The sequence below is a fragment of the Dermacentor variabilis genome, chromosome 3 (genome assembly GCF_050947875.1).
Source record: "Dermacentor variabilis isolate Ectoservices chromosome 3, ASM5094787v1, whole genome shotgun sequence".
Classification (NCBI taxonomy): domain Eukaryota; kingdom Metazoa; phylum Arthropoda; class Arachnida; order Ixodida; family Ixodidae; genus Dermacentor; species Dermacentor variabilis.
In genome coordinates, this window is record NC_134570.1 from 219097001 (window position 1) to 219118548 (window position 21548).

At 46.6% G+C, this 21548-nt stretch overlaps 1 protein-coding gene across 1 annotated transcript in view; it reads left to right on the forward strand.

Annotated features, from left to right (window-relative positions):
- The window catches only part of LOC142575026 (neprilysin-1-like), a 278838-nt gene that overhangs the window by 211461 nt on the left and 45829 nt on the right, over positions 1-21548 (forward strand). The gene's annotated exons all lie outside the window — the stretch shown is intronic.

Here is a 21548-nt window from a genome sequence, read left to right on the forward strand (position 1 = left end):
AAGTAATCCTTATTTTACACTTTTGCATTTTTACTTGTTCTTGGCAGTGTTCCTTCTGCGCTTCTTCCCTGCGCGAGACCATTTGACGTGGTTCTTTGTTTTCCAAGTAAAGGAGAGGGATATCGCACAGGCGTACATGTAAAATACACCTTATTTCATTTTTCTTTTCTGGGTTTAAGCGTTTTTATGGTGAATGGTGGGCGTTATTCACATTTGTACTACTAAAGGTACCCCCCTCATTTGCATAAAAAAGTTACCTTGAGTTGCCCCCCCCCCCCGAAAAAAAAATCCCGGGTACGTGCCTGATCTGCTGTGTTTTCACTGACCCAACTACGTGACATTCGTGGAGTTGCTTCGATATCTAAGGGAAACTGCCTGCAAACTAAAGGCGTAAGGACATCGTCAACGTTGCCACGGACTATCGAGCAAGTCGCAGGCGGCATAGATTACCGCTGGAGTAAAAATTTCTTCCGGAGATATTAAAGAAGACCAAGGCCAAGCCAATAGCCGAAATGACAGCAGCCGTGTCTGCGGTCTTCCTGCTGTTAACAATCCTGGGAGCCACAGAACTTTCGCGGGTTATTGACCACAGACCTCGAAAACTGGCGGGAGACATACGAAAGGATCGCGATGTTGAACTGGAACTGCTAGGACATGTTGTGCCATGTGTACCTTACTCAACCTTGAAAGATGCCGCGATTACCCAGTTACAGAACCAAAAGTTACAGAACTACATGGAACCTGTTTCCCAACAGCTTCCTGTAGACCTTTGCGGGCGTCGTGCGCAAGGGCAGAATCTCTGCTAGAAGCCCGAGGGCGTCTCCAAACTGCGGTGCCAACTACATGGAAGAACTGACCTATCTACACCAACGTACAAAGCGGAATGTCTGTGGAAAAGAATGTTCTTTTTTTCTAATGCTGGGAGTCAAGCAAGAAATTTTTTAGTGGTTTATTAGCAACCCCTTCACACAGTTAAAGAATTCTGAATGTGAGCCATGACCATCTGGAACATGCTAGTGATGCGTAATAAGCAATATCACCGCCAAGTGCTTACGCCGAAGTAAAAATCCAAGCACTTGTCTCCAAAGAACTCCGAGAAAACGACAGGGCCGTAGGGCGCCAAGAACTTCGTAAAAAATTTACATTTACAATGCACCCAAGGCTCCTTAGGTGCATTGAATGCGTAATTATTCCGATTCTTCGGCGCGATACTTTTCACTCGTCATGCGCTTGAATTGTGCAAAGGCAATTCAGAGAGGGGGTCACCGAAATTTTTGGGGAGGCCAGGTCGGTTTTGAACATCTGTCAATACAATTTTGAATTGGGTGCAGCTGTGCACAGTGGGATTTCGCATTTCGAGCCACCGGGTTCAGCAACGAGACTGTGACGTGCTCACCTGCTCACGTGGGTCTTCTTGCCATCGTATGTTAACGCCGCATGCTCGCCGTATTTTCCACTTCATGGGGAACTAATGCTTTCGTATTAAAATGCTCCTTTCGTCTCTGCGTCAAGTGGTCTCGATCGCTGACATACTGAAGGAAGAACTTGAACGCTCACTGAAGGTGCTACTATTTCCCGCATCACAGCAACGCCAGCAGAAAGTGATGACTTACGCCACCGTTGCCTGCCTTCAATGTCTCTCTCCGCACCCGCGCCAGGATCCCGCAGAACCGCAATTGCGTCATCCGCCGCAGCCACCAGCTTGCCCGCCCGTCACATAGCGCAACTACCAAAGGAAGACAGATACATGGAACGCTGCAGATCACCACCGGGATTGCTATCTCTGTGGAAATGCCGACCATGTTCTACCACCGATGTTCATACTGCGACTTGGACAGTAAGGGTTTGCCTTAAACTCACCGTGCCCACAGCAAGGTGAACGGCCTGGTTATATCGCTGACTGCCTTGCCGCCGCCCACTGCAGCCCTTAACGACCGCCCCGTTCGCCATCTCGAGACCGCTAATTATCGCCGCAGCGCCGACCGTGCTTACCCATTCCGTGGCCACTCCTTCAGCCCTTACGGGAAAGCTAAAAGCAGCAACTGATGGTGGTGCGGTTAATTTACGTCGAAATGCGGAAGAGCATCCGGTGCTGACGGTGATGCTTCATGATGTATCTTGATGATGTTGTAACACGCCTCCATTGTTGAGTCTAGTGTGAGAAACAAGTGGCGGGAAACGCCATGCGTCGCACGATACAACCATGGAAGACGAGGCCGAAGTGGGTGGCGAGTCGGGCTGCTCGTTAACACCTAATAAAAAAAGAGGAATCGTACAATTGGGGCAACAAAGGTATTAATCTCTTCTCAGTCGCTACATTATCGGTGTCGAAACCCGGCATCTTTCACACCAATACTGTACCGATGATGGAGAAGTTGCACAGGCAGCAAGGCCTCCTTCGTGGTTTCGCTACCCGACTCCTCTCTATATGCAGTCAGGTCCTCCTGCAAGGCTCTCTACCGTCGTCCTCCGACCTACGCGACGAAGGACGACGGGCTTCAACGGGCTTCGCGGCAAGGACTCAGCTTTCACCGAATTCCACAAACAGATCGCCGACCTCTTTGACGGCGAGGAGTTTGACGAAGAAATTATGGGCGCAATGATTACCACGAGAAGATCACTAGTGGGTGGGTAGGCTTCGGCACACGTAGAACACAGTTGCATGGGCCGGTCTTGCCGTCATCGAACAGAACCAGTCGTTTCATCCCAGGGATGAGGACGAATCTAGCTATACCATGGGAGGTGATAACTCGGAGATCATCGGTCAAACCTCTTCTATCACAGCGGGCCGCGAGCGCCGGACCTACGAGTCGCCTTGCGGAAGCTTCAAGTACACGTCTTTACTGGTGCGAACCGTGAGTGGCAAAGGCTTTGGGAGCACTGTGAAGCAACCATTGACACGCACCCCTATCTCAGCTGCAGTGAAAGGTTTAAGTACTTGAAGATGCACTTGGCCGGCGCTGCAAGCGGGCCATCCAAGGAATACGTCTGGCTGAAGCGAACTACAATGGTGCCGCCAAGGCACTCACAAACCGGTATGGTAGAAAAGTTGTCCTCATTGATCACCACATAGCTTGCTTGCCATTGAACCGATCGATTCATCGACAAAAGTATCAAGGCTGGGGAACTTCTATGAGCAGATCCAGTTCAGGACCGGCTGTTGGACAGCCTTGACATCTCGTATACAGATTTAAAGAAGAAAAGAACCGCGACTTCAGATTGGACGTAAGGCGAAGAAGTGGACAGGACGAGCGGTAACTCGTAACTGAGGTTTATTACCATAGAACACATAGCAGCGAAAGGTCGCATCTCTGCGCCACATGCCTTAACATACAGAAGAACAAGATGAAACACATGTGGCAGAAAGCACCCTAGATGACTACGGAAAAACTCAGGGGCAAAAGAAACAACTATCAATAGTTAATCAAAAACCGGGTTTCTTTATCTAGGACAGCCACCGAAGGCTCACTTACACACGTGTATAGGCCAAGTATGCGCATGTGTGACGCTTCCATAATTTCTCGTCCAAGTCTAGATTCTCCCCATCCTATAATGATGACTTCATTGGATTTGGGTCGCAAACTTTGCATTCCCTGGTGTTTCTTGGGAGATTGGCGCCGCTAGCACCCTACAAGAAGGGGAAATGCTGCTGCAGTCTATCGTTAACACATTGGCCAGTTCGGTCAACGTAAACACTGCCGCACAGCGGCGGAAACTAGTACACCACATTGGTGGCACAGCGCACGTGTTGGTACTCGTGCTTAGTAGTGCAGGCGACTTTGCGCGGAGCATCCGCCACGCGCCTATATAGTTGGTAGAACTTGCAGGGGCCTGAGAAACGATTCAAATGTTCTGTTTAGCCACCACCTTCTTCAGGTTGTGTACCATTTTGCGTACAAAGGTCATTACTTATTGTGGCCTCTGTTTAGGGGCGCCGCCTGCACCTGCCCACACGCCTTGTGCCGCCGCTTCAACAACGACGATTCACCCAGGGCTTGAAGAAGGGCTGATGGAAAGCCTGCCTGTTCTAACTTATTTGTTCTGAAAATTTTCAGCTGTGTTTTGCTGGCATGACTTCAAAGGGCTAACCTCAAACATGTGATAGCTAGGCCTGTCTTAATTAGTTTCCAGTGTGAAGAGGACAACGGTAAAATGGCCTTCTTAGAACGCGGCATATAGGCCCAGCACACATTATCAAGCATGTCAAAGGACATTTGTAAGTCTAAAAGCTGAATACTCTGTTGTTGCTCTTGTTTAAGGGTAAAATTTAAGCATTTTGAACAGTGTTTAAAAATTTATAATACTTCCCCAGCGGCACTGCTACGACTTGATTTGCGGTCAAGGCTTATCAGGACTGAGAAATCGTCGACATATCTAAACACTATTTTATCACCAAGGTTTGTGGCCTCAATCTGAGCTTGAAGCTGGCGGTCAAACCTAGCTAGGTAGTTTTCCCACAGGGTAGGCGCAACACGCGAACTTATGCGGATGCCCCGTTTCTTGATGTACAAGTTCCCTTCAAATTTCACAAGAGTTTCACACAGGTAAAACCCTAAAAGTTCCAAAAACCCTTCTGTGGAGACGCCACAATTGTTTTGAAAAGGCCCTACACCAGACAAGTCGATTAGTTCGCCGACAGCGCGAAAAAGTTCATCATGTGGAACAAAGTAGAAGAGCTCTTCAATATGTACTGAAATGCTTAAATGTGCACCTAAGTCACTTTTGTTAAAGCGTCGCTGTCACATCTGCGGTAACACTTAACCTTGTAGGAGTCTTCAGGCGTGGGGCTGTTGAGATGCTGCATGAGGTTTCTGCTGAGGATGGCCTCCCAGCGGCCTTTTTCTTTGACTATTGTTCGTAGAGGGCACAAGTACTTGTGCAGCTTAGCGGAAAACAATGTAGTCAAGCCTTATACCTTCCACTTGTCTGTGCAGGGTTTGAAGATCTATCTCTTCGAGCAGGTTCAAAGTAGCCCGTTTCAACTTAGCTAGTTTTAACCTAGACTTGTGGAAATTTGTCATAACTGCCTGCAGATCTTTTCACGAGAACGGCAAACCCGCCTTCCTTGTCCGAAATGAGTAGTCTTAAGTTCGCCCTTGCGCAAGTAATCAGAAAGGCACATAAGAACCGTCCGGCTATGGGATTTGCGAAGCAAACACCGCTATACAGAGTACGCAGCGGTTGTTGCACGCAGCTTTGATGCACACATTGCCAGATGACTTGGCCATCCTGTACTGTAAGCGCCCGAAGACAGACTTGGGCGTCGCGGACTTTGCAGTTGAATCGAGAAAAAATCAACTTAAGGCAATTGTGAACTTCGTTCAAGTTGAAGGGGAAAGTGGGCATGAGAATAGAGCAACACGCCAGAAACCCACATAAGGGAAGTCGCCACCTAACAGCAAGGTAGCGGTACTCTTCACACTACCTGATAAACTGCCCGGCATAGCACAAGTAGCACGGTCTTCATCGCCATATGCCACTTCAATGCCTGGAAAGAATACATGTCCCCAGTGTGGCATCACAGGACATGTGACGCGTGATTTCCGGAGCACAGTATCAACGGAGGAAAAATTTCAATGCTTTAAGTGTGGTAAGCAGGGGCACATTGCTTTCTCTTGCCAAACAGCAGCGCGGCTCAAGTGTGAGCGATACTCAAGACGACACAGGTCTGCACTGTGCGATATTTATGGAAGGCTAGGAATCCGGTCCACAATAAACTACTCCTGTTGGAGCTAAAAACCGACAGGCGCTAACACAACGAGAAAAGGAGATAACAACACCTCCTGGAAGGAGCAGGCACTCGTCATCTATGTTGCTTCAAACAACCACAGTGTGGGCGACCGGAAACCATGGCCGTGTGCCATTACGGCTGCTGCTTCGCACCAGCACCCAACGGACCTTTGGCCGTAAATACGTGTCGCCGCAGCTATATCTGCCTTGTACTGGAAATGATGAATTGTACGTGTTTACATTCTACAGCTGCATATCCCCCCGGCATTACCGATACCGAACGGATAATGTCACACTTTGTGGCCGCATTGAGTCGGTTGATGTCACTCTTGAATCTACGGAGTTGCCAGAGGGCTGCGCCGTGAAGGGCCCGGCCACAGATCATATTGCTATTAACATGATGCGTGAGTGCAATTTAGCCTTTGCTAAAGAACCTCAAGAGGACGCACTTCAACGCTCTACGATAAGCGTTTCATCGGCTCAGGCGATTATTGGAGGTTAGTGACCGGTTGCGTCAAACGTTTCAACGACAGCCTATGTGCAGTAGGGACTATATTTGGTTGGGTCAAGCAAGGACTGTTAGATAGCATCTGCCATTCTCTGTCGCCCCATAATGCCAATGCAACTGCCTTGTTCCTGACTTGTTCCGACTGCTAGCGCGCTGAAATGCGGCCTGGAAACCCATGACATACTGGTGCTTGGATGCCCTGGCTATAACAAACCGACACGAGGGTCACGACACCCAGAAGCACACGGTCACTACGTAGTGCCGCCGATGGTCAAGACGTCAGGTCTCACGTCATGTAAGAACCGGAATGGAACAGAGACAGGCTCAAGCTTAAGCATCAGCGGTTCAAATATCACCAAGCATTTCTGCAGGAATACAATGCCGCTATCAGTGGGTAATTTAAGAATCCTAAAGCCATGCGGAGAGAGTAGTGCCGTCTGTGCCACTTGTATATAGCGTCTGCTACATTTCTCATCATACAATAGCACGACGACAAGCCGTAACTGCAAGTTCTGTGTCGTGTCAAACGCCTCTTCGCATGGATAGGTCGAATCTTGTTTAAACGACATGCTTGATAAAGGCATCAAGCCTAGTCCCAACCTCTTGCACATGAACATGCAGTGTACATGAACATGCATCCCCCCGCTGGCATCCGAATGACCTTCCTCCTGATATGCATCCGACTGGAAGACAGAGATCCTCCCTTTTCTAGTGGATCGACCGACTACCGATATGTGAAAATCTCGTACTGACAATCATCGAGTCGCGCATGACTCAGATCCCTTTCAGAGAGTCTTCCAGTTCGTTCTTGCTGTCACCAACCCTGCAGCACCACCTGAAAACGTGGAAGGTAACACATGTACATATTGCAGCCCGCCTACAAACGTCATTCTACGTGCACGGCTTAGTCGCAGGTATGTCTTCTGAAGAGGAGGCATTGGAGGTTTACCGGGAAGCGGATGTCATTATTGCAGATGCAGGATTGGAACCGAGAAAATTGTGTGCCAATTCCGCCTGCTCTGCACCCAGTTCTTGAACGACGGCTTCTCACTTGAGAATATTAGTGAGCAAAGCTCTAAGTCCAAGCTGCTTGGTCTGTTTTGGAACCACTCATCAGATGACATGATTCTCACCACGCAAGCCGTTCTCTGAGACATTTCAACTCAACCATCGACAAAGCTAACCGTTTCACAAGCCTACGCCACGCTATTAGACCTATTGAGCTTCGCCGCACCATTTGATGTCAGGGCACGACCCATGTTCCAAAGCTATGGCAGCAGGGCATAGATTTCGACGAGCCTCTGCCACCTGACGCTGATGAGTTGTGGAAGAACTGCGTATCGGAACTGCCCATCCTGTGTACTGTTTAAATGGCACGTTGCCTCTCCACGGCAGTGCAAGATCATGGGATCTCGACAATAGATCTGTTCACTTATGGATTATGGAAACTTATGGATTCGCAGTGTTTGTATGCCAACCACTAACCAACGGTAGTTTTCCCGTCCTGCTCCTTCCTAGCAAGTGTCGCCTTGAACCGCTCAAGACGATTTCCATAGCGTGTTTATAGCTTCTTGCGTGTCTTTTATCGGTGAGATTACGACATTTCATCCCGAAAAATCCCGAGATGTCATTATGTGTCAACTTCTGCACTGATTAAACGATAGCGTTGAATTGGATCGGGATGACGCTAACTGCATTGAACCCCCGTAAATAACTATGTTTATGAGGTTCAGGATTTCACTTAAGGCTACACTCAGCGGCACTGAGTGAGTGTAGACAACCCAGCAGGCCTTTCGAGACGCGCAGCAGGAGAAGCAGTTCCAACACGAGAAACGACGTCGTGGACAGGACGTCAGTGGCTGACCGAACCCGAAGGGAACTGGCCTTCAGTACGTTGCACAGCGCTTAAGGTGCATGACCTGAAAAGCGAGCTAGTGTCCGGGTGCCCACCTGCAGTCTCACCGGAAGCCATACATACCCCGACACCACTGCCGGGCCTCGAAAACTACAGCTAATTCTTCAGCCTTTTCAGAGTAACCGCCTGGATTTTGAGGTTAATTTGCATCCTTTCCCGAAACTAGACAATCTTGTCTACACCGCTGACGTCGCTGGAAATTAATCACGCGGAGCAGTACTGAATTAAGTTGATTGAGAAAACCCCCTTCCAAGCCGACGTCACCGGACGTCATGCGTGCCAGCCGCTGCCGTCAGGTTTCAATGTGTTGAGCCTACGGCCGGATATTACCAGGAAGGGTTGGTTAGAGGTGAAGGACACTTGCAGAAACTCGATGGGCCAGAGAAACTGAAACACCAAATCCCTTTAGCAAGTGGCATGTTCACACGGATCTTTGTATCTGGAGCACACGCCGGTCTTCTACATTCTGCAGTTCAAGTTACGCCTCTGGACCTCTCATAAAGGTTTAGGATCTTAAAGAGAAGATAAGTCGTTAAGAAGGTGCTTCATCCGTGCTTGCTGTGTAGCTGTTGACGGTTGCTTCCAGGGTTCGTCCTGGTTTCAGCTTATTGAAAGACTGCGTAGCAGAAACGTCACCGTTTGACGTCATGAGAATAGGCTTTTGTGGCCTACTTTACTGCCCCTTTACGCAACAGTCTACGAAGCTGTCTATAGCCGTTTTCTCCTGTGTGGGGGCACAAACAGTGCAGATAAAAGGAACCTCGAACTTGACAGGGTGAGCATTCACCCTTGACTTTCGTTGTTTTACATCCAGGCCTGGTATTCCCTCTAATTTTATTCAGATTATGCTGCGATATTCTGCAGCTGTTCCAAACAACTGCGATTGCTGGTCAGGAAGGGAGTCCACGACTGCGCAAGTGCTCAAAGCATCAGGCGGAAATTCAGCGCCGAACGAGCTCCATGGATGCGCTGAAGCCTTGCCTTGCACGAAACAGCCTCAGCTAGGAAAAACTGCTCACAGTACTGGCTGAGGTAGAAGCGATTGTAAAATACCGCACTCTGACACAGTTCTGCGATGACACCGAGGATGCAGAGGCGCTGACGCCATTGCACTTCCTAACCGGCCAGCTCGTATTTGGTGTACCAGCATGAAACACCAGCTGGCTGCCTAGTGCAACCGTGCGTGACTCGCGAAGGCGGGTGAAGTAAACAGACGAGCTACTGTCCCGAAACTACGGAGGAAAAAATATTTGTTTCTCCTTCGTTCAGCTCATCATTCCCAGTCACCGCCTTCGTCTCGACAGCGCTTAGGCGACGTGGTGGCTGTCAAAGACAACGTGCTGGCGTTGCACTGGAATCTATACAGAATTGTCGAGGCGTTTCCAAGCAGGGATGGCAGCGAGAGATATTTCGAAATGGCCTTCCCAAACGGCCTGCAACTTAAGCGAGCCGCTCAACGGTTGTACTCTTCCAACGCAAACAACCACACTGCGGCCCCGGCAGGATGTTGAGTCTACCGCGGCAAATCAGTGGCGTGAAACGTCATGCGTCAAAAAGACAACCAGCGAAGACGAGGCCGAAGTGGGCGGCGGGCGGGGCTGCTCGTGAACATACAATAAAAAAAGGAAGTGTTCGATCGAGGAAACTCGGGTGTCCGTATCTTTGTCGCTGCAGCCATCACAACGAAACCTCCAAGTCATGAATAAGCCGACAAAAGAAGACCTGAGAATACGACATGCTAGCCACATGAAAACACGACGCAGCTGGGATCCGAGGCCAAAGCCTAATTTCCACGTAAGGCGAAGAAATACAGGACTTGATGTGTTGATCGATGGCCAAAAAGCCACTGCTTTAGTCAACAAAGAACCCGAGTACCCTGCCGTCAGCGGAACATTCGCCGCCAAGTTGAGCAAATTCCACGATTGCTTAAAAGACCTTCAAATACAGACAACTGGAGGATACCTCATAACACGGACCGAAATCTGCACGGCAAGAGTTCGTTGTCGCAGTATAAGTTCGTGACCGGACTTATACTGCGACATCAGGCAACAAACCTCAGGCGACGCAATTCTCGGCATCTAGTACCTGACCCAACACGGCTGAGTCGTCCAAGTCTAAAACTCTGTCCATAAATAAAGCGATACTACCGAAGAGAACGCTCAGTCATCGTGCCCTAAGTATAAATAAAGTCAATATTCCACCTCACGCCAGCTTCATAACATCCATCCCCGCAGAAACAGCCGTAAACATCGAAGACATTGTCGAGAACGACCAACAGCAGCTGTTCGATTGTGAAAGTGGTGTTGAAAGGACTATCGTTCATTGGCGCCAAGGAAAGGCATAGGTAATGGTACCGAACTTCAGCCAGCAATATAACCACTTGAACAAAAGCTTGACGATCGCATGCATGGAAAAATTTACATTAGTCAGTGATGCGCTAGTTCTATCGGATTCCTCCGAAGCTCTAACAGCTGTGCGTGTTGCTGAGCAGATTTTCGATATTAATCCCTTGCTTCCCATTGATAAACAAGAACAGCTAAAGGTCTCCAGCAATTTAAGAACCGGTTTCCGTCGTCATAAAGAATTGGACAAGCACCCGTTGCTAAGCATCGTATATAAACCAATCAATTCACTCGACCACTCCATCAAAGCCCCTTCCAGGTTTCGAGAAGAGAGCGAGTGGCCATAAAGCAACAAGTCGATGAAACGCTGCTACACCTAAACATGCAGCCGTCGAATATCCCGTAGCGGCCTCCTGTCGTCTTAGTGAAAGAGAACGCAGCGCTTCTGCGTCCATCATCGTCGCCTGAACAAAGCCACAAAGAAGCGCGTATACCCATTCCCCGGGATAGACGATGCACTGGACCGACTCTGCAACGCAAAGTATTTTTCGTCGATGAAGCTGAAGAAGGGTACTGGTGAATCAAAGTTGATGGGAGGGACAGAGAGAAGACCACCTTTATTAATTAAATAAATTATGGGGTTTTACATGACAAAACCATCATCTGATTATGAGGCACTACGTAGTGAGGGACTACGGAAATTTTAACCACCTCGGATTCTTTAACCTACACCTAAATCTAAGTACACGGCGGTTTTGACATTTCGCCCCATCAAAATGAGGCCACCGTGGCCGGGATTAGATCCCGTGACCTCGTGTTTAGCAGTCCAACACCATACCCACTAAGCAAACACGGTGGATGAGACCGCCTTTATCGTGCCATACGGCCTCTATGCATTCAAGGTCATGCTAATTGCCCTTTGCTCTGCACTTCCAATTTTCCACCGCGTAATGGACACGGTATTGGATGGCTTGAAATGGCAGACCTGTTCGGTCTACCTTCATGACGTTGTAGTTTTTGCCTCAAAATTTGACGCTCACCTTGATCGCTTTCCAACACTACTAGAGGTCTTCAAGTGATCTGGGCTGACCCTGAAGGCGGAGAAGTGCCAATTTGCTTAGAAAAACATCGTTTTCCTACGTCACGTTATCAGAAAGTCGGCAGTCGTTCCTAATCCGCTTAAAACTGCTGCCATTTTTAAATTTCTGCAGCCTGTGGACAAAAAGGCAGTGAGCACGTTACTGGGTCCGTGTACCTACTATATGCGCTTTGGCAGCAACACTGCGAATCGCCGTGCTTCTGACCAGTCTCATGAAATCCGACGTGGAGTTTAAGCAAGAAACACTGCAAATCGCGACATTTGAAGAGATAAAACGAGCCTACAGTCACGACTAGTATCGTCGACTTGGACGAAAATGCCGACACCGAAATTCATACGGACACAAGCAATGTAGGACTCGGCGCCGTCCTAGCCCACAGGAAATACGGATTTCAAAGGGTAATATTTTACCCTAGCCGGTCGCTGCCAGAAGCAGAAACCATTTATTCAATCATGCAAAAGGAATCTTTTGCCATAATTTGTGCTACAGTGAAGTTTCACCTCTACCGTTAAGGCCATTAGGTGTTGTAAGCGACCATCATGCACTGTTGGCTAGCCAATATGCAGGACCTAAGAGGACGCCTAGCACGGTGGAACCTCTGACTGCAACTCGACATAAACGTAATATAAAAGCGCGGCCGAAAACACTCCTATATGACTGCCTCTCCCGCACTGCTATTCACCTCTGACCTCAAGACGACTAGGGCGTGGACTCCTTACTAGGGACAATCGATGCCGACGAGTTCGTCGTACTGCTGCGAACAGACCCGCAGCTAAGAAGCCTTGTCGATGTCCTAGAAGGGATTGAAGCCTTTATGTCAAGGACATTTAGGCGCTCCATGCCTGTGTTTTCATGGTAAGACGACGTCCGTGCAAATAAATACTTCTCGCAAGTCAGTGCCAACTATCTTCTTGTTACAGCACTGCAGACAGAGTGCCTTGACGCCCTTCGTGGTGGCCGAATATCAGTCAATGCCGACTTCTCCCCTGCGTTTGTGAGGATTCAGGAGACGTATTACTAGCCATACCTGATCGTTACGGTAAGACGTGCCGAGACTGCCAGCGATGCAAGACACCACGCACAAATCAAATCAAAGCAAATGGAAGTATATTTATCTGTATATACATACAAAAATTACAGCCTGCCTAACCATGTTGTGCTTGTTGGCTTGTCAGACAAAATGTGGAGGGTCTTTTCAAGTGAATAACTTCATATACACGAATTTCTTGTTTAAACATACGGGACATCATCGATAAAACTCGCAACACAAGATAATCCATAAGAAGCAAGTCAGGCTATGCACAATGCTATATATTGTCACGTGGTAGTGACGGTTAAGAAGGCAGCAAAACTGTGATTAACGAAACGAGCGTTTTATTGGGCGAGCTTGTGGCCTCAAAAACAGGCTACACTCAAATAATAACGGTAGCGGGGAACACACTCGGTGATCGTCGAAAATCTGATCAGCGGGTCAAGCGCGTCGGCCCCCACACAGCAGTCGTTGAATGCTCCAGACCAACCGCCGGGACCCGCGCGCCCTCCACAAAGTCCCACACCATTCGCGCCAGGCGACTAAATCAGATAACGCAAGGTTCGGCGACAGCAGACAGCAGACAGAAGCACCGACAACCCTCCAGAAACCTCGGACACATGCAGGCGCGCCCCGCGCCGCGCGACAACATTTGCCAGGCGGCCAAACCCGGTCGCCCAATAAAGATAAGTACACGTGTCAATATTTGTGCATCAATCTCTTATATTAGTCATGACCTTTCCATTTATCATCAAGAATTTCAATAAATGTTGCTGAAACATATACTTGCGCATGTTTTTACGAGAGTAAGTATTGGCCCGTTCTAACAAAACGTTCTAGTTTCCTCAATGAGACATATTTTGAGAGAAATTTTATATTCACTTGAACAATAACACCGCGTCAACATAACAAAATAAAACAGTTGACAAAGCTTAAATACCCGCCGTGGTTGCTCAGTGGCTATGGTGTTGGGCTGCTGAGCACGAGGTCGCGGGATCGAATCCCGGCCACGGTGGCCGCAGTTCGATGGGGGCGAAATGCGAAAACACCCGTGTGCTTAGATTTAGGTGCACGTTAAAGAACCCCAGGTGGTGAAAATTTCCGGAGTCCTCCACTACGGCGTGCCTCATAATCAGAAAGTGGTTTTGGCACGTAAAACCCCAACTATTATTATTATTATTACAAAGCTTAACGACGTCTAAGTCATCGTGTTTATATTTGACGTCAACCAAGTGTAGTTTGGTGCCGGAAGATACAGTGTTCATGAGTCATTTTAGGATAGGATTTAATGCTTGCTTCTTACATTGGGAGCAACTGCAATCTGCAGCAATACTGTATGTTAAAACAGGTTTCACTAATTGTGTGTGTATGACTTGTCTAAGGTCAAGTGGGGATTTTCCCTGAACGCAATAAATCATGCCACAATGACCATACTCTTTCTAGAGAGGTCAACAATGTGGTTCGTCAAAGTGAGGTTTTGATCATAACGGACACGGAGATTATGAACAGTTCGTTCTATTTGCATGATTTTGCAATCACATCGGTACCAATGGAATTAGTGTAGATATAGTGGATGGGTTAAAGAAACAATTTGATGAGGTTTTTAAAACATGCCACTTTTCTTTTGTGAAGGTTTTAAAAACATAAAACTTAGCGAGAACCAGTCATTTACTTTAGCTACACCTGTCTGAAATGTTTGAATACCTTTACAATATTCAGTGGCGTCAAGTGCGAGCGCTGTATAGTCAGCTTATTAAACGACTTTTTATTCCTTATTCAATAAAGTCAATTCGGACACAAATGTCAAAAAGCTGTAGACCGAAAGTACTCCCTTGAGATACAACGAAAGTAATATTCATCAGATCTCCATATCTATCATAAAACATTACACACTGAAACCTCTTTGTATAATAAACAACAAACTTTTTAAACTGACCACGCAAACCAAGTGAGCTTAATATATTGAGTAGAAATTTTTCACACTTATCTATCGTGTTGAAATCCTTCGCTAAACCAAGAAATAGGGCTAGCACAACGTGAATATTTTCTATTCATTGCAAACATAATCAGAAAATTCATCAAGTGTTGTCGTATTCCTTTTTTTCGTAAAGCCAAATTGGGCAGCATTGTTGAAAGAGTATTTTTCACAGAACGATTGCATAACGCATGCAACGTGCTTTTTCATTATGTGTGCTATCGACGACGGTATTACAATGGGCCTATAATTTGTTAAGTCACCTTTCTTGCCGAATTTCTACGCAGCCCAGACAATAGATATTTTTCTTCAGCTATATTACCAGTTAAACATACCGTTAATTGTGTTCAGAAGAACATCTTTAAAAACACTAAGGCTGATGCACAAATCTCTGAGACAAATCCCACCGTATCCTGGTGGTTTGAACTGTTTCACTCTGCGTGTAATTCTCCATCGAGCTTCCGCTGATATGAGGGGCAGATACGTCCTGTGCGCACGTGCTCATTTCGGTTGATGTTCTACAGGACTAATGACAGTTATGGTTCGCAACAATTGTGTTGTATTTGAGAACACATAATTATATTTATCACAAACCACCTTCACGTTTTCCATTGGAAAATTCTGCTTTACGTTTTCATGAATGCAAGCCTTTCTTTGCCTACCCATTAGATATTTCGCGATCTGCCACGTCTTCTTTCCGTCATATCTGTTCGGTGAAAACGTATGAAAAAGGATCTTTTCACTTGTCGCATTTTTGAGCTACTTGATTTGACACTGCGCAATAATCATGCCATATCGCTTTATCATCAGGTTTTTCCCTACATTGTCGCTATGTTTTATCTTTCGCGCAGCACAGCTCTACTATCGCATGAGTGTTCCATTTCTTATCTGGGCTTCTTATTTTGGTGTCAACGGATTTAGTTTATTGTTCGTAGACGTTGCGAAAGATTTCAATAGTCTTTTGTATAAGCTGATATGATCCAAATGTAAAAGGGAACTCCAGTTCACCATCATCATCATGATCATCATCATCAGCCTATATTATGTGCGCTTCAGGATGAAGGCCTCTCCCTGCTATCTCCAATTACCCCTGCCCTGCGCCAACCGATGCCAACTAGCACCTGCGATTTTTTTTTTAATTTCATCACCCCCATAGCCTTCTGCCGGCCTCGACTGTGCTTCCCCTCTCTTGGAACAGATTCTGTAACCCTAATGGTCGGCCGGTTATCTAACCTACGCGTTACATGAGCTGCCCAGCTCCATTTCATTCTATTACTATCAATTAGAATATCGGCTGTCCCTGTTCCCTCTCTGATCCACACCGCTCTCTTCCTGTCTCTTTACGTTACGCCTAACGATGTTCGTTCCATCGCTGTCTGCGTGGTCCTTAACTTGTTCTAAAGCTTCTTTGTAAGACTACAAGGTTCTGCCCCATGTTTCAGCACCGGTAGAATGCATTGATTCTACACCTCTCTTTTTAACAATAATGTTATGCTTCCAGTCAGGATCTCATAATGACTGCCGAATGCGCTCCAACCCATTTTTATTCTAATGCAAATTTCCTTTTCATGATTAGGGTACCGTGTGAGTCATTGACTTAGGTAAACATACTCCTTGACAGAGTCTAGAGGCTGACTGACGATCCTGAACTCTTATTCCCTTGCCCTGCTATTGATCATTATATTTCTCTTCCGCATATTAGTCTTCAACCCCACCTTTATACTCTATCTGTTAAGGTCCTCAATCATTTGTTTTAAGTCGTTCCCAGTGTAGCTGAAGAGAATTTCACCTGCAAATCGAAGGTGGCTGTGGTATTCGCCGTTGATCCTTACTCATAAGCCTTCCCAGTTTATTTGCTTGAATACTTCTTCCAAACATGTATTGAATAGCATTCGACAGATTGTGTCTCCTTGTCTGTCCCCTTTCTTCATAGCTATCTTTCTACTTTTCTTGTGTAGAATTAAGGTAGCTGTGCATTCTCTGTAGATACTTTCCAAGATCTTTACGCAAGCGTCCTGTGCTTGTTCATTGCGTAATTTCCTCTATGACTGCTCGCATCGCTACTTATACAATGCTCATTCGTAATCTATGAAATCCATATGAAGAGGTTGATTGTAATCTGCGAATTTTTCGATCACCTTATTGATGACATGGATGTGATCTATTGTCTAAATAGAAACCAGCCGGTTCCCTTGGTTGACTGATGTCTGGTGTTACCCTTATTGTATTGGAGATTATCTTGGTGAATATTCTATATAATACTGGAAACAAGCTAATGGGCCTATCATTTTTCAATTTTCTTGCGTCTCCTATTTTGTTGAATTAAATAATGTTGGCATTCTTCCAGTTCACTGGTACCCTTGAAGTCGATAGACAGTTCGTATAAAGGGCCGCCAGTGTTTCGAGTGGTATGTCTCCTACATTGTTGATTAAACATACTGGTATCCCATCTTCTCCTGCCGCTTTTCTCCATTTTATGTCTTGCAAGGCCCTTCTAGCTTCACCTCTAGTTATAGACGGAGGCTCTGCAACCTGTTCATTACTACTTCGAATTGAGGTATCGTGGCTACTTTTGGTACTGTACAGGTCTGTATAGAATTCTTCCACTGCTTTTACTGGATCTTCGAGATTGCTGATAATAGTAAGCTGCTTATCTTTCAGTGAATGCATCATGACATTACAAAATAATTGGTCTAGTTTCCTGGTATCTAAAAGAAAGCCTCGTATAATGCCTACAACAGTTCTATGACGGCTAGACATCATTGCAACTGTTGCAAGGTAGTGCACGGCTAGTTTTTGCTTGATAACTCACGAAACCTATTGCTGGTTTTGTAAACGAATTATTATGTGGTCCATGCATGACTTTCTTATATTACCACATAAGTATTCCTCTTTTGTACATTCATAAAATGCGCTGATCAGTCCTAATTATGCAAGCAAATTGAGGTAATCATCGATTATATTTTTGTCTAATTCACAATGTCAATGTTAAGATCCCCCGCAATAATTAAGTACTTGTCATTCATGTATTTGTGAAAAAAGTATGCAAATCATGTAATAATGTTTTGGCTTTCATATACTGTGGCCTATACATTGCACATAAAATGTACTCTGTATTGTCCTGGGAAATAGAGTGACGGTCTTCGCATGAATAAAACTAACACTTACTCTGTTTGTCATCCCCACATATTTTTATGGACACCATAACAGCGCCTTCTTTACGATTATCACTTCAAAAAGTGCGTATTGAGAATACCCAGCCAAGACATATGCGCATTTTTTCGTCATATCTATAATAACTTCGATTAAAATAATAACATCAAACGGAACCGCAGTAGTCTGCAGCATCAGTCCTCATTCATAGCAGTATTCGTTCAAACTTCTATTATTAACATGTAGCAAACTAAGTTCATGGTTTAATTGTGAATCATTTTTAGTAATTTCGACATGAATACTCCACTCGCGAAATGACTCAAATGAAGGCATTACGCTAGTTTCTCGAGGTCTCTTTCTGAGTTGATATTAATTACCGATACGCCTTCACTTTTCCGGACAAGCTTTTTGCCTTTATTCGCCAGACAAATTTCAACCCTCGATCTTTTGGAAGCTTCTCCCATTTCGAAATAAGAAGTTTTTGAGCCGTTGTAAGTTATTGAGTTACGTAGATTTTGTTTGTCTGCAACGTGCGCCTTTTCTCCAGCCACATGTCCTTTGTGGTCTGGTCCACAAAGGGAACAATAATGGGCCAATTCTTATGTTTCTGTGCCTTGAAAAAAAAAAACCTATGCAGTGATCCTATCGCCTATCCCTCCGTTGTCTGTATATTCAGCTTTACGCTGAGTTCAGTCAGGATTTGGTAAATGTCCTGATTGGGGGCATCAAGTATCGCGGGTATTTGTACGTCTCTGCGCCGTGTGCATTGTTCAGCGCTTTCAACACAATGTTTCAACCTGGCAAGTTGAGTGCCCTTTTCATTAAACTTCCCAGTCAGTTCGTCAGTTTCTTTTTTACTTTAGCGATTTCATTTTCGTGATTGGCAATCTTTGACTTAGAGTTCGTCGTACTTGGAAGCAAGCAGTTTCATTGGGTTTCACACTGCCTCTGTGATCGTGGCCCGTTTGTCAACCTTGCGTTGAAGGGTTCCCAGTCGGCTCCATACTTCGGGAAGCTCCTGGCTCAAGCCTTTACTCAGACTATTCACAGACGCCGTGCTCCTTCCTTTCACTTTCGCTTTAAATATTTGGCACACCGTTATCGCCTCCAGTTTCCTTGCAGGCTTCATGCTTCGAAGTTGATAATTCCCTCGGTACAAGGTTCTTAAAAGCTGATTTAGTTCTTCCTGAGCACTTGCCTAAATGGAAAGACTTCTCACATTATCTGCGTGTTAAAAACGTTTATTTTTCAATACTATTGGAACAAGGAAAACAGTGTTGAAGAGCCATTACTAATTACTAAAAAAGTTGCAGTTCAGTGGAGCGTAGAATTGGACAAAAAAACGTCGCTTACCTAAGAACAGCGGTACAAGCAGTTAGTCCAGCATTCGATGCTTCACTAAGACTACGGAGTTTAGCCCCCTTTCGCTGCCTCCTTTTATAATGTTCAAATCTCGTCGACCGTGATGTCAGTAGGCGCTTACGCCGAAGTTATCTGTCGTTGCTTCGGTGCCTCTATTCTTTCGTCGCTATGGCCGTGCATCGGATCATCAGTCCAGGAAGGGATACCTCAGTGCCGCAGAGCAACAAGAAAAGCAGTCAGCCCAGCATTTGGTGCTCCACCAGATTGCAGGAGAAGTATTACTAACCACACCGGAACGCCGATGTCGCCGATTACGGCAAGACAAGGCGAGACTGCCATCTATGCAAGACACCACTGACAAGCCCACCGACAAGGCTCCAGCCGATCGGCCCTGCTCACCAATGGTTTCAGCTTATCGGGATGGAGTCGCGGGCTCTTTCCGACGTCAAAATCCGGAACTAAGAGGATCGTCGTGGCCCACTACCACCTTACCCGCTGCGCCGAAACAAAGGCTCTGCCCAAATGTATAGTGCTGCGGAAGTGGCAAAATTCTTCGCTGAGATCATTCTTCTGCGACATGGTGCGCCAGAAGGCCTAGTTACCCACAGATTAACGGCTTTTAGAGCTGATAAGGCACTCCTGCAATATGTATAGTCAGACTAGACACCGCAGGCAACCGCCTACCACCCTGAGACAAACAGTCTAACAGAACGCCTCTACAAGACGCTCGCCGACATGTTCGCAATGTCGGCGAGCGTCTTCTTTTCATCAGCTTCGAAAAGAAGACGCTCGATTCAGTCCTTCCGTATGTGACGTTCGCTTGACACGCGGCAGGGCTAGAGACCAACCAAATAGTGCCGTTCTACCCAGTTTATGGAAGAAACGCAGCGACAGCCCTCGACGTCATGCTGTCCCACGTCCCCCACGAAGACAACCGCGACGCCGCCGTCAATCTTCAGCACGCAGAAGCCCGAATACTCGCCCGCCAGCACATCAAGAGCCAGCAAAGGACGGACAACTGACACTAGATTCTTGGACGACGCTGAATACCAGCCTGGCGACTGTGTTTGGATTTGGAGCCTTAAGACGCCGACGAGGCCTTTCTGAGAAACTTTTGCGATGCTATTTCGAACCCTACAAGATCATTCGACATATTGGAGCACTGAACTACGAGGTCGTGCAAGAAGGAATTACGCAATCACAGCGGCGCCTCTCGCGACCTGAAGCAGTCCATGCTGTGTGCCTTAAGCCCTTCTACCAGCGATAACGAACTCTTGCACTTTGTGTGCTTGTTATTCTTTATTTACTGCTTGTGCTTTAGTTTTTGCTCTCCGGTTTGCTGCGTCGGTACGAGGTTTTTCTAGAGGGGGGCACTGGCGCCCCTACTTCAGGATTATTTTTCCGGGAACTGCATTTCACCCGCTAACTACTGAGTGTTACCGCTCAGTGTAAGTTATATACCGGTAAAATTTGGAACTTACTCGAATGCTATCGTTGATTCTATTTGTTGTGTATGGTTTCGCCGCACAATGTTTTATCAGAGTGTATGCGCTACACGAATTGAGTTGTGCTTTCTGGGATGCACGCGGGCACCAGCGACTACTCTTGAACCTTCAGCGAGTCGTGTGTAAATGCCGACGCGCTTATCCCGCAGATAAGATTTTCGACGATCGCCAATTGCGCTCGTTGCTGTCGTTGTACTTTGAGTGTAACCTGCTTTTCCGGACGCAGATTCGCCTAATGAAGAATTAGTTTCACGAGGCACAGTTTCAGCTACTGCATTTTTTTACCTTTGCTATAACGTGACTATATGAATGAAATTATGTCCTCTGGAGCTTCAAATCAATGTTAATCGGCCCTGTTTGACAAATACCGCGCCTCCATGTGAACAGCACCTCCCAAGCACACACCTTCACCACATGCAGCAGTAACAGGAGCCGGCTACCAGCGTGGTAGCCGAGAGGCGATGAAAACTATGAAGCTTCGGTAGGGGAATCCAAGAAGGCATACGATCACCCGGAGCAACAATTCCGAGAAGACATGCATATAACATCAATATATGTTCATTAAACAATTTTCTCGCATAACGTGGCAACGACGACATCTGATCCAAGCCTCTACTAATAGGCGAAGGAGCGACGCAAACGTCTAGCGACGCGATTAGGAATGTTAAAAAATTAAATTATTCGGTTTTACATGCCAAAACCACTTTCTGATTATGAGTCACGCCATGGTGGAGGACTCCGGAAATTTCGACCACCTGGGGTTCTTTAATGTGCACCTAAATCTAAGTACACGGGTGCGTTCGCCCCCATTGAAATGCGGCCGCCGTGGCCGGGATTCGACCCCACGACCTTGTGCTCAGCAGCCTAACACCACAGCCACTGAGCAAACAACGGCGGGTGCGATTGGGAATGTTCAACGTGTGGGCAC